The sequence below is a fragment of the Notechis scutatus genome, chromosome 3 (assembly GCF_049901735.1).
Source record: "Notechis scutatus isolate UNSWTSFEM ecotype Mainland chromosome 3, rNotScu1.2, whole genome shotgun sequence".
In the NCBI taxonomy this organism is placed as follows: domain Eukaryota; kingdom Metazoa; phylum Chordata; class Lepidosauria; order Squamata; family Elapidae; genus Notechis; species Notechis scutatus.
The window spans coordinates 140,826,364-140,840,041 of record NC_142011.1 but is presented as its reverse complement, the minus strand read 5'-3'; the positions used below and the strand labels follow the sequence as shown (position 1 = coordinate 140,840,041).

Sequence of the window (13,678 nt, the reverse complement as noted above, 5' to 3'; positions counted from 1 at the left end):
TCTATCCAGGTGGCCAAGTCGGATTTTCCTGTTCCATCTGGGCTAGTATAATGTCATGGCCACAAAACATTTGCATATCAAGATGTTTCCGTTGTTCTTTCCCGAGAGTGGATAATAGAGCAGGACCTATTTTGCTGAAGGACAATCCCCTCCCCTGATTCAATTGGCAGTGCAAATCTCCCACTTCCCAACCGTCTATCCTCAGAAGCCAATTACAGGGAAAAGAGAAATAACAGTGTGCTGAAGCTCTGCTGTTTATACTTGTTTAATAAAATGCCCGGGGACATAATCCCACAATAAACTCATGCAATCCCAATTGTTTACCTTTCTCTCATTGGCTGATCCTAATCCCCAGACTAATCCTTCCTTTTCTCTTTAACTCCAGATCTCCCTCCACCTTAAATCATCTCTGCCGCTTCTCTCCAGTAATCATCCCAGGCAATGTTCAACCCTGTTCTCCACAGCCATACCTTGGCTTATGATTTCACTTCAAAATGTGGTAAATCTATCCTTCCCTGCCATGTTTATTGTCAGAATGAGAATATTGTCTCATGCTAGGAAATTGAGCCATACTCTGATGGTCTTTCTTGATTGTACTTCTTCTTGTTTTCTTTTAACCATCTTTTCTTCAATGTTCTCTCAGGGAAGCTTCTTCTCCCCTCCCCCCCCCTCTCTTCTTCTCTCTCTCTCTCTCAATCTAACCTCTCCTTCTCTCTCCTTTCCCCTCCCCTCCCTTCCTCTCCCTCTCCCCTCCTTCCTCTCTCTTCTCTCCCCTCCTCTCTTCTCTCCTCTCTCCTCTCATCCTTCTCTCAGGCCCACTGCCCCTCCATTTCTGTCCTCTCTCCTCCTTTTTTCTTTGTTGTACAGAGGCTGATAGGACCCTCAGGCCTTGAACTTTGTGGTGCATAAAGTGACCAAGCTTCAGTCCTACTGATTTCAGGGGGATAAACTTACATTGTGAGATATAGCTATTATTGCTTCCATGGTGACTATACCACAGGTTAAACATAATTGAATATGTTTGATGAGAATGGCTTCAAATAGACAGCATTTGTTCAGAGGGATGACTTAGTGCTGTTTCAGTATAATCAAGCCTTAACCCTCTTTCTTTCAATGCCTTTAATGCACATTGCCACAGAGTCACCATGAGTTGGGTGGCCTTATAAATTTCACTTATCAATAAATAAACATCACAATGGTGACAAACTACCCCGACTGTCCTAAATGGAATACAAACAATATTCTTGGCATAGGATGCTTTAGAAGCAGAGCTGGCGTGATTAAGGTTGCAATCTTGTGTTGTCTGGGGGGGGATCTATTATATTAAAATGAACACAAACATAAAATGATTGATAAATGTGCCTCTTATTCAACAATTCGTATATTAACAACCTCTGAAGTCTGCAGTTAGAAAAGGATCTGTTTTTTTCTGCTTTCCCTCCCATTCTTAATTATGTGGACTTTTTGAAACAAATATAATCTTGAAATGAAACCAGTCTGTCCATGATGAATAAATCAGCTAAAGAGCAGTTGCCTAGGGGTCTATGGATTAATTTAACTAATTAAAGATAACCCAATAATAATGCCTTTAATCTGGGATTCAGTGCTCTGTCTCTCTCTCTCTCTCTCTTTTAAATCCAGCTACTATATGAACAGAACAAATTAAAACGATTAAGAACATGCTGCCCTCTAATGGTTTATCCCTCTGGATGCTCTTATAGAATATACTTCTCATAACTGAAATAATTCCTGCCACAAGCACTTTCCCCCACCCCCACGAATTGAAAGGAGACGACCAGTTCATTTACAAGAGGAAGAGGAAATATATCTCCAGTTTTTCAACTGCAGCACGAAAGAACAAGAGACATTGGTCGATGTGTTGCAATTGCAGGTCTCAAATTGTCAACCTAGGATGTGGCTTTAGGAATATCTTTGTTCTGAAGAGTAACATAAATTAAAATTTAAAATTAAAATAAATTGTTTCTCGACAGCCCTTCAAATACTTGTGGCTAGTAAAGTATGACACATAAGCACTTCTCTCCCGGTATTTATTAATTGTTGGATATGTTGTTTAGCCCAGGGGTTTCCAAACTTGGCAACTTTAAGAGTCAGCTGCTGGCTGAGGAATTCTGAGACCTGAAGTCCACAAGTCTTAAAGTTGCCAAGTTTAGAGACCCCTGCTTTACTCCATCCTCACATAGTTGACTCCTTCATTTCCTTCATCAAACCGCAGGCCTTTTAAAGCGCTGTGAAACGGTAATAATGGAGAAATGTAATTATTCTAGCAATTGTTGGGAGAACAACTCTGCCAAGTGAAGTTTTTCCAGAAAATGGATACTCAGCTTGAAATTAATCAAATAGTTAGTTTAGGCTTAGTTGAGGAACTGGATCTAGCATTGGAGAAAGAGACTGTATAATGTTCTTGTTGTTACTTTTGGAAAACCTGGATGTGATTTGTTGTCTATCTTCCTTTAAAAAAGGGAATTCTAATGATTCTTCAATCCCAATCATGAATAAGGCTCCATATCAGGGAAAGCTAGTGGGAAAAGAGATTCAGGATATGTGGGAGTTTTCTAAAAAAAGAAGGTCCTAAAAGCACAATTTCAGTGAAGGAAGAAGAATGGAAGAAGCAGAAGAAGTCCATGTAGCTACACAGAGCGCTTAGTGAAGAACTGAAGAAATGGACATCTAAGAAGAGGAGCACCATAGAACGATACATGGAGGTAACCTAAAATTGTACAGATGTCAGATTAAAGCTCAGAATAAATTAAAGTTGGCAAAAAAAATTCTACAAACAACAAAAAAGGGCTGAAGAGAAACAAATCGGTATGTTCACTTCTCATTGAAGAGGTCAAGTAGGTAATTAAAGAAAAGGCAAAATTGTTAAGCTCCTATTTTGTCTCAGTCTTTTCTGAATATATATTCCACAAGGCAATTATGAAGAACAGAATGAAGAATGAAAGTGAGAAATTAATGGAAATATGAACAGCAAATAGCTATTTATTAGAATTAGTTTGAATCTCATATGTAAGGTATTGAAAGAAATTGCTGAGAATTTGTTTTTCTCTGGCCAAGAAATCTTGGAGAACATGTCCTCTAAAACCTGAAGAAGACCAATGTCCATATCTTCAGAAAGTGGCAAAAGGAGGATCCCGCAAATGATAAACCATCAATATTTGGAGTTTTGGAGAAGTGAGATTCTTTGTTGGCAGAGATTACATATCCTTCTATTTTGCCTGCTTTGCACATGGTAGGATGGGATGTGCAAGTGAGTAATACTTGTCGTTGGTAAAGTACTATCAGGCTGATAAGGTGGTGGTTCTATCTTATCTGCCTGTTGGCTGCTTCTGGGGTTTTGTGTTAATAGCTGTGTGATGATATCGCACATTGGAAGGATGTTCTTTTTCTGTGATTGCTGAATTATAGATGTTTTGTTATTACTTTGATACATTATTTTACTTTATCTGCATGTTGGTTGATTGCTGTGGGATAGTGGGATGTGGAAAGTTGCTGTGTGTTATCTAGTACAGTATCACAATGAGTCTTCAGCACCTCCAACAATGCAACATGTCGACCCCCTGAGCTACACATATTCACTACCTCAGTTATTTGAGAAAAAGAATTTGGAATAGTGAATGATTTCAAATTCTATATGAGTCAGCAATGTGAATTCCTTCTAAAAACAATGCAGTTTTGGGCTGAGTCAACAGAAGTGCAGTTTCTTCATAATGGGAAGAAACTGTTCACTTTATTTTAAATCAAATGCTACCTTGGATGCTATGTTCACTGCTGGGTATCATATCTTAAGATGGATTCAGACAAAATGAAAGAGAATGATTAGGTACATAGTCCTAGCCATACTGATGAAACTGGGATGTTTAGCCAGAGGAGAGATGACTAAAGAGAAATATGACAGTGGCTGTCAAGTATTTGGAAAGATGATGCCCGGAAGATCTCTGTCAAGGAATGGAATTGATATACTCAAGCTTTAGAAAGGCTGAAGATAAAGGAAAAAATTCTACTGCTAAGAGCGGTTTGATAGTGGAAACCGTTCTCTGAGAGATAATGGGTTTCCACTCCCTCCGGTTGAGTACATTTAAGAAAAGACCAGATATCTGTCTGCTATGATTTCATTAATTTGGATTCCTGGATGGACCAAGGGATTAGACTCAATGCTCTCAATGGACTCTTCCGGTTGTTTAATTCTAGCACATCATGTAGACAAGCTTAGTTCAAAATTTTATATATCTTATGCTAAAAAAGATATTCTTGGCTGATTTACAGTTTCCAGAATTACTTTTGAAAGTTCATTAATTAATTTAGAACCTCCCCCTGCAGTGTAGACTGTCATTAAAAAAACACCCCTAAGAAATCTGTTGTTTTGAGCATGATTGTGTGATTTTTCTCTTTTATTCTGATACAAGAGAAATGAACTCATAGGGAACACTCTAGGCCAATGGTCGCCAACCAGTGGGCGACCATTGATCATGGTGGTCTGTGATCATGATCATGGTGGTCTGTGAGAAAATTTTGGTTGTCCGCAGAGAAATGTCACCCCCAAAGCACCCCCCAAAGCAATTAATCTAGGCTGTGTGGGAACACAAGGCTTGTGTTGCTTGCATTGCAAACAACATGAAGTAGTGAAGGGAGGGGGGAAAGTGTGGAGGGGGAACTTGCCCCACGCACCCCATGTGCCTGGCCTGGCCACCGGACTGCTTCTTTCCGCTTTTTTCTTCTTCTGCTTTTGGCTGCATGCAAGGAAAGCAGCAAAAGTTTTTCTTTCTCTCCCCCAAACTCTGCCAGAAATGAGTCTTTGGGACCCTGCAAGGTATCCTGCTTCAAGAGGCTGCGCTGGTGCGACAAGTCTCACAAAGACTCATTTCTGGCAGAGTTTGAGGGAGAGAAAGAAAGATTTCTGCTGCTTCTGCTGCTTTCCTTGCATGAAGCCAAAAGTCTCTCTCTTTCTTCCTGAGAACGGAGCTGGAGACGGTATCCTGCGATCCCAAATAAAGAAGGATTGATTGGTAGGAAAACAGGGTGGGGAATCTTCCTGAAGACTTTTGGGGGGATTTTCCCCGGATCTCTGGTCCGCGAGATTTAAAATTATGAGTTTGGTGGCCCCTGAGGTCCAAAAGGTTGGCGACCCCTGCTCTAGGCTCAGGATCCTAGATGGTTGGATCAATACCGTGGAAGAAAACACTGGTTTATTATTATCCACTTTATGCTTCTTCAGATGGGAGTTGTTCAAAAGCTGATTCAAGGTAACATTTAACAAATAATTTATTTTATCCAGAAACTTGATGATAAGAATAAGGCAACTGGATATACAGAAATTCTCAGTAAGCTATTAGATCCCTTCTCACTAATGTGAGCTGAATCAAAAGTTTTTCACACAACAAACCTTTGCTAAAGAGTCTGCTCTCATTGGAACAAGGTACCATCTATAACCACAAAGATCATTTGTCTGTGCAAGGGAGTGTCTCATGTTCTTTTTCTTGGCAAACATCGAAGACTTAAGATGTCAAGGTGATTTTTAGGGCACAGTGTAAACTGAAAAGGAAGGAAACCAGAAAGACCAGTTAGTTGTTGGGTTAATGACTAACGAAATGGAGAGAGCAATGACCAGATATAATCTGCTTGTCTTTGGCAGAAAAATCCAGGATGTTGCTTAGGGCAAAGGTTTAGCGCAAGAGGGAAATAATATGCTTCTAAAGCAAAGATAAGTAGCATAGTCCTTCCATTCCCATTGCCCTAAACCATAGTGATGATCAGTAGCCCACAATATGCTATCCTCATATCATCTTTACTTTTTTTTAAATATATGTGCTTGCTGGGGAATTCTGGGAATTGAAATCTACGCATCTTAAAGTTCCCAAAGTAGAGATACATTATTTTAGAGGAACTGCCACCTGCAATTTTAGGAAGAAATTATTGTTACAGATTCACTTAAGAATTGTTTTTGAGGTTTTAATAGTTTTCTAGTTATCTCAGAGACTTAACACCTGTTTATCATAGTATCCTAATATGTTGGTGGCATTGGCTAGGCCAGTATCTCCCTTAACAGTACTCATGATGGAAGGTTAGTCCCATCGAGTGCTATCGATATGACTTCTCAAAAAAATATGCAGAGGATTGGGATGGTTGAAATCTCCATGTTGCTGTTGCTTAGTAAAAGCATTTCCAAAGCCCCATTTCTACCTAGCCAACTGCTGTTTCACATTGTCCAGAAGTTAGTATAATTTCCTGAGCTTCAGAATTGGTTACATGCATCACCTTATATGCTCCAAATCGATCAGTCCCAAACAATTTTCTCCCCCAAACAAAAAAGCTAATGGTCTCTTCCCATCCTACTTTCATAAACTGAGGGGCCTGTTAGTGATGGAATGACATTTTCCACCATGCTTGAAGTAACAGGCTAGTGTGGGGCTTCAGGACAGGCCAACATATTTGGGATTTATCTCTTGCTCTGTCCACCAACAGGGAGGAATTTTCAGCAGAAGTAGTCTTCATCTGTCCGAGACCCATTATTTCATTTCATCTTGTGATAGGATTGCCCCTAAAATGATCCAAATGTTCGTTTATTTATTACATTTCTTTGCCACCTACCTCCGCTACAAAGTGACTCTAGGTTAGCAAAATGTTTGGAAAGCATAGCATATTCAAATGATTTCACAATGAATTTAAAAACAGTTGATAAGATAAAGCAGTGATCCCCAACCTTTTTTATGCCGTGGCCCGGTACCGGCATCAGCTGGGCGCCGCCATCTTTTTTTGATGAAAAAGTGCTTCCGGTGACCTTGTCTGGAATGGGGGATGGGTTGGGGAAACCATCCCCCATATTCCCTTGTCTGGAATGGGGTATGGGTTGGGGAAACTTTGGACAGAGAAAAGCTTGCAATGCAGCATGGCAAAGTCCAAGGTCAGATGGAGAGCAGAACTGACTTGGGCACCCAGCACGAATGTCTTGCCAAGGAAACAATGGCAGCCATAAGCTGAATGCAGAGACGGTGCAGGGGTTAAGCCAAGAGTTTCTTTCCACCGTGTGCTCTGTGGCTGGGCAAAATGGGAAGGGGAGGATGTGGAACAACCCCATTGGCTACTGCTGCCTGAGTTCCCAGAGAAACTGTTTTTTGTGGGGTGTTTTTTTTTTTTTTTGATTACTCTTGCATACATTCTGGTCCTCTAGCCGGATTGTGTTACTTGCTGTTTTGCAAGCCCGGCCAATACTGCAAACAAAGGCAAGAGCACTCTAAATCATGTGCCTGTAAAGCCTATAATTAGGACTGGAAGGTGCTTATTTTACCAGCAGAAGCCAGCAATTCAGGCTACCTGAAGGAACAAATCCCTCAGCAGTTCTTTCAAGGAGGGAAAGGCTGGGGCTGTGTGAAATAGTTATTTGTGCCATGGCTGGCTGAGGTTTTTTCCTGGACTCTTTGCGCTCAGGCTCAGTTCCCAAATAGCAGGCTCGCTGTTTCTCTGGTAGATGACTGTTTTAAACTGGAATTGGACTCTCTCTGGTGGTAAGATGTACTTAAAAAGAAGTCTTCAATGAATGCAGGAAGTCTCTGGTAGATTAAGCCCCCCTCTTTTACTTAATACGAACAAATCCCACTCCCTCCAAAAAAGGGACAAAACTTTGCAGGACCTGGCATATCTCAGGCATGTCCTGGTATGCCACAAGCTGTCCCACAAAGGCTTTCTTAGGTCACCTTCTGTAGCCACCCGAGGCCATGATTTTGCAGACTCCATTGCAGAATCATGGAGTTTGAAGGCCACAGGGGACCTTTGTTCTACTCCCATTCTTCAGGATAAGGATATTATTCCTAAAGAGATTGCTCTCCTTTGCCCCCTCTGCCACGATGTTTGTCTGGATGCCACCGGCGAAAAGGTGAGCTCCTGGAACAGCACACTGTACGTTCCTGCAAGAATGTGAGCATAAAAAGGGTCAGACCCGAAGATGCCCTAAAGGGGAAGTCTGACTGGGATTGCGGGTTTTGATGGAGAAGCCCCACAATTTCCACAAGAATGATATGCAGATGATGAAACCAAGTCATTCCAAATCACAAAGCCAGTTCATACCTATGAGGACCAGGGGTGGGATTCTACCAATTAGCACCTATTCGCTAGAACCGGTTGTTAACATTCTAAGCAGTTTGGAGAACCAGTTGTTAGAAGAAATTACTGGCCTAATCCTGTAAGGAAGGCAGGAAGGAAACATTCTGGTGTTGCTTACAGAAACTCCCTCTCCGTTAACCTTTATTACATTCTTGGCAGGATTAGACTTCCTGTCTCAGGAACTTCTCTGGAGTTGTTTTCCCCTCCTTTGCTGGTACTTTGCTTGAGTGGAGTGACTATTCAAAGTTACAATGGCACTGAAAAAAAGTGACCTATGACCATTTTTCACACTTGCAATGCAGCATCCCCACAGTCATGAGAGGCCAGGCGAGGAGATGCGTGCCTCAATGTGAGTGATATTGAGTTGGCCATGTCCACCAACTAAGCCACGCCCACAGAAATGGTTGTTAAAAATTTTGAATCCCACTCTTGATGAGGACCATAAGGAAGAGATATCACAGTGAGTCACAGTCTGGTTCTTTGAGATGGGAAAGAGAAAGCTTCACAGTCAGGGGACTTCTGGTTTGAAGGGCTTTGGCGACAGACAGAAATCTGTGATCGTGCGCGGTTTCTGTTTGGGCTCGCCGCTGGAGCGCCCTGAGCCGGCTGGTTTCGGGGCTAAGCCACCCCATAGAGGTGGTGAAGAGGGGGGAGACTGCCAGCAGGGTCGAGGAGAGCCGCATCTCTCCTCCTCAGCTGGCCATTACTCCCTTTCCCGAAGGTGGTAGCAGCGGTGGTCAGAAATGGCCACCACAAAGAAGAACTCGACCGGAAAAGAACGTGCAGGAGGAAGATAAGAAGTGAAAGTTTTGGCTGACCGGGTTAAATTGTAAAAGCAACAACCAAGGTACCCTGGAATTTAAACTTACAAAAAATAACATTGCTCCCAAAGAAGAGTCGGAAGCAGCGAAGGAAAGTGAAAAGGGAAAGGTTTGGCTTTTTCTTCTTCTTCTCTCTCCTTCCCTATACTGACAACTAAGAGACTTAAATAAGAAATCGAAAAAATCCGCTTTGACATCAATAGGCAATTAAGCTGAAAATAAAACCAAATGCCAAAGGGATAATAAAGATTTCTGGACATTAAAAACTTTCTTTTTCATAAGCAGGAAGGGAGAGAAAAAGAATAAGGGCATGATCTGGAAGAGGGAGGAGACTGCCTGGAATTAAAAAGAATCTAAAGTAAAACTTCAACAAGACTTCTAAAAGATACATTTTAACTGAAACTTTGCAACTAAATAGTAACCCCAGGAAGAGAAAGTGAAAAAAAAGAGCAAAAAAGAAACAGCTTGCGTGTATTTGGATTATTTGGTGATTTTTTGATTTTTGGTTATTATATTTGAATGACTAAAATCAATCGGGTGGTTGTTTAAAAATTTATACAATGGCACCACTTCTGGATGAATTGAAAATGGAACTTAAAAAGTACAAAGAAGATGCACAAGAAGGAAGGGTTCTTTTGGCTTCGTTTTCAATTCTTAGAAATGGAGATTTGGAACTATGAGAAACAACAAGAAAAGACTGCAAAACAAGAAGACTGGGACAAAGAAGAAGCCATCTTTAATGAACAAGTAATTCTATGTGGGGAAGAAAAAGGAAATGGGGGAAAGAGAATGGAGAATTTAAGACTTAAAAAAACAACCAAAGAAAAGAAAAATAATTCAAAAAATAAGTATAATACTGGAAAGCAACAGAAAAGGGGAACACAGAAGAGAGAAATAGAGATAGAGAGACAAGGGGGTAAAAGGGGGAGAGAGAAGAAGAGAGGGAAGAAGGAAAGGAAAAGAAGTTACAAAGGACCGGAGCAAGATATAGAGAAACAGGACCTATTTAGAGATAATGGGTGAAAATCTAACTGAAAAAGGGATTCTGTAAAGGTACATAAGATTGTATTGTTATATTAGTAATAGAAATAACTTTAGAAAATTGGAAACAACGTATGATTAAAATGAGGGATAAAATAGTGTAATTTAGTGAAATGTTTGTGAATAAAATAAGTGAAATAAAATAAATGAGAAAATTGAATTTGGAAGGGACGGGAACATTTTAATTAGTTAATGTTTTATAAAATATAAGTGAAGAGGGGGGGGGGATTAACTATGGAAAGTTTATAATTGTTCCCATAGAAGTATGATATTTAATTGAAAAGTAATGTTAAAGATGTTAAGACTTTAATGAATATTAATATTAATGATATAATTGAATTGGAATGGAATGTTTTTTTAATTATATACTTTTATATTGTTTTTCTTTTTTTAAGAATACAGTGTGTATTTTAAGAATGTATCAAGCAGAATCCGAATGGAAGTTATGTATTATATTGAATGTTACAACTTTAGGGAAAAGATATAAAGGCGTCATACTCCAATTAGTAACTACAGGATAAATTTTGTTTAATGAAAAAAGATAATAGATAATTGAAACAGGACAAAAAATATAAATTTGAATTGAGATGAGATAATTAAAATAAAATTGAGAAAATTAAAAGAGGGGAGAAGCTATGCAGAAAATGTAAAATAGTAATAAGATATGGAATAGAATATAAAAATGAGCATGAACCTGAATTTGTGTCTGTATGAAGAAATGTAACCCGGGATTATGCTGCTTTCAAAAAAAGATGTTTTATTTGTATTTTTTTTCTCTTTGTGAAAACTCAAATAAAATTTACAAAAAAAAAGAAAGAAAGAAAGAAAGCTTCACAGTCAGGTTGTTTTCAATAACCTGTCTAGGAAACCCAAGTTTTTATATTTACTTCCTTGATGGTGCAAGTTCACCCCAGCCCAGATAATCTTAATTAACTCCCCAGCTGTATAGAACTACCACTTAAGCAAGCTGACGTCTCAGCTCCTGCAGTTTCTTTGAGGCTCAGCAGGTTGCATGGCCACATGGTGGCATTAAGCTTAGGGTGTAGCCGTTGGCTTCTGTAGACATGAACGGCTGGAGTCTTTCTTGATAGGACAGGTGATTCCCAGGAAGAATGCCTCTCTGTTGTGTTTTGAGAACCATCTCACAGGCAAGCTGGCATCTGCTAAAGAGGTTGTGGTCTCTTAATTTCCCTTCCTCATTCTTCGAGTTGCTCCTTACTACACACTGATCTGGCCAAACTGCATCTGTAGAGTTTACCACTGGGGGAGGCAAAGAGTTAAGCTTAAATCATGAAGTGTCAGCAGATCAGCTATTCCTGTCAAGTCCCAGTCACTTGCTCAGGTTCATTCTCTCATCAATACTCCCATTGCTATGAGAGGTTGCCTAGTGTCAGCCGTTCCAGGAAACAGGCAGGGTAGGGATCTTGGGAATAATCCCCATTGCAGTGAAGTAGAGAAACAAAATCTTGAAAAGTTTTGCCAGCTTGCGTCTGTCCCATCTTTTTTTACTAAACAAAAGCAAGGAAGTATTTTGAATTTCCTTCTCAGAACTGCGCGGTCTTTTCTCAAAATCCCCTCTTAATGGTTCACTCATTCCTTCAGTATCTCCAAGGTTATCTCTACATTCCTTTATAACTTATTTAGGGATCAAAGATCAAAGAAATGGTGGTTATTGCCCCCTCCAACGATTTTATCTCCCAGCCAAGGTGTTGCTCCAATCTCAGAACAAAGTGGCAAGACCAGTTTGCCCAGATAATGATGTAGTTAATCTAGCAACCAGTGGGCCTCATCTCAATCCTGGGCCTAGAACCATGGAGCCATTGCCGTATAGCTGTACCCTTTGACGCTGACTCCTTGTCTGACGAATATAGTTATTCAAGCAAATTCACAACCTTTCTCAGTGCAAGGCCTTTGTCTCCCTCAGAGATTTCCTCACCAACCAAACCTGTACAGATAGTCCTCGATTTACAACAGTTTGTTTAGGAACGGTTACAATGAAAAAAGCGACTTATGACCGTTTTTCCTACTTACGACTGTTGTGACAACCTCGGGGTCACTTGGTCAACATTCAGATGCTTGTCAACAGGCTCATATTTATGATGGTTGCAGTGTTCTAGGGTCATGTGATTACCTGCTTCTGGCAAGCAAACTCAATGGGGAAGTCAGATTCACTTAACAACCATGTTACTAACTTAATAACTGCAGTGATTCCTTTAACAATTGTGTCAAGAAAGGTTGTAAAACGGGGCAAAACTCACTTAAGAAACATCTCACTTGGCAACATAAATTTTGGGCTCAATTGTGATTGTAAGTTGAGGACTCCCTGTATTAGAATCACCTTACTATTCTGACCCAAACCCTTTTCCAATAAGACAAACAATAATCAAAGGGAACAGGAACCTTTTAATGAGTCTTACGAATCCCCCATTAAAAGGCTGCTGCAAACTAATTAACTTTGATAAAACTTGCCAAAACTGTATGAGACTGCCAAGAATTACAGATAAGAAATATTTCACAACACAAGAGTCTTCAAATACCAACTTAAAATACTGTAATGTCCACGAGGCTGAGTTTCAAAACTTCTTTGCTTCCTGCAAAGAATGTTCGCTTCACAGCTGGCTTTTATCTTCTTGAAAGAGGGGCCATTACCTTGCAGCCTTACTCCTGAGTCGCCCGTGCTGTTGCAGCTGCTCTTTCCTGCAAGCAATCCTGCGCACACGCGCACTTTGCACAAGCTCCTCGGGAACCTCCTCATCGCTGCTGCCAGCCCCCACAATCTCTGAAGGCAGCAGTCCACTCCCTAATGGTCCTGGCCCCTCATCTGAGTCCTCGCTCTCCTCAGCTTGTCCGTACCTGCTGCTGGCTAACCACAACACTTACAGGGAACAATTCTCTTTCTGATTAAGAACAGCATGGATCTGAGAAACGATGAAAATTGGAGAGCGCATGTGAGAGCTAACTTGAAGATTCCTTGAACTGAGATCCAAGACCTTTGAAGCACATTACTAAATATCACATTCAGAATTAACCTATGTGTTGGAATTTTCTGACAAGGATTTATAGGATATGCCTCCCCCCCTTCTGTGCTATGCTGCTACCTTTTTTTTTTTGCAAGACCAAGGATTGTTTCCGACATGTAGTCTGTGATTAATCACTCCAGAACCCCCTACCCATGAGGGATCACTACCCTCTTCTAATTTCCAAACTCTTGAAATGGTTACAAAAAGCCAGACTGGATCTCTGATTTATGTGGAAGATATTTAATTCCCTTTAATTTTAATTTGAATACTTTAATCATTGATCTTTATAAAGATCAATGATCAAAGTATTTAATTTTAAAAAGTTATGAGCATATTTGCACAATTTTCTGCATAAGCTTTTGATATTTTATTTAAACGAACTGCTTATTTATTCTGAAGATTCTGCTTTCTAATGTTTATGTTTAAGCAGTTTTTTTAAAAAGCTTTTGTAGCTAAGCTAAAGAAATATTTCTTTGACTATCTGGGCTACTTTATTTGCTTGAAGGGTGGATCCAGCTAAGATATACATCATCTTGGATGCTCCCTCCATTTCTCGGGCATGTGCCTTTTAGATGCTTGGCCAATGTTTACTGTTAATTTGTTTCTTATTTTGGTTTACTGACCACACCAGTGATGGGATTCATTTTTTTTTTACTACCAGTTCTGTGGGTATGGCTTGGT

At 40.1% G+C, this 13,678-nt stretch overlaps 1 long non-coding RNA gene across 3 annotated transcripts in view; it reads left to right on the top strand.

The window, feature by feature from the left end:
* Positions 1–269: 269 nt before the first annotated feature.
* The window catches only part of LOC148131414 (uncharacterized), a 75,767-nt gene continuing 62,358 nt past the window's right edge, over positions 270–13,678 (top strand). For 2 of the 3 annotated variants that reach the window (XR_015748803.1, XR_015748801.1), the window contains exon 1: positions 8,271–9,683. This is a non-coding gene — a long non-coding RNA (uncharacterized LOC148131414). Of the gene's footprint in view, positions 500–8,270; positions 9,684–13,678 lie in introns of those variants that run through there. The other variant, XR_015748802.1, reaches the window with a different exon arrangement.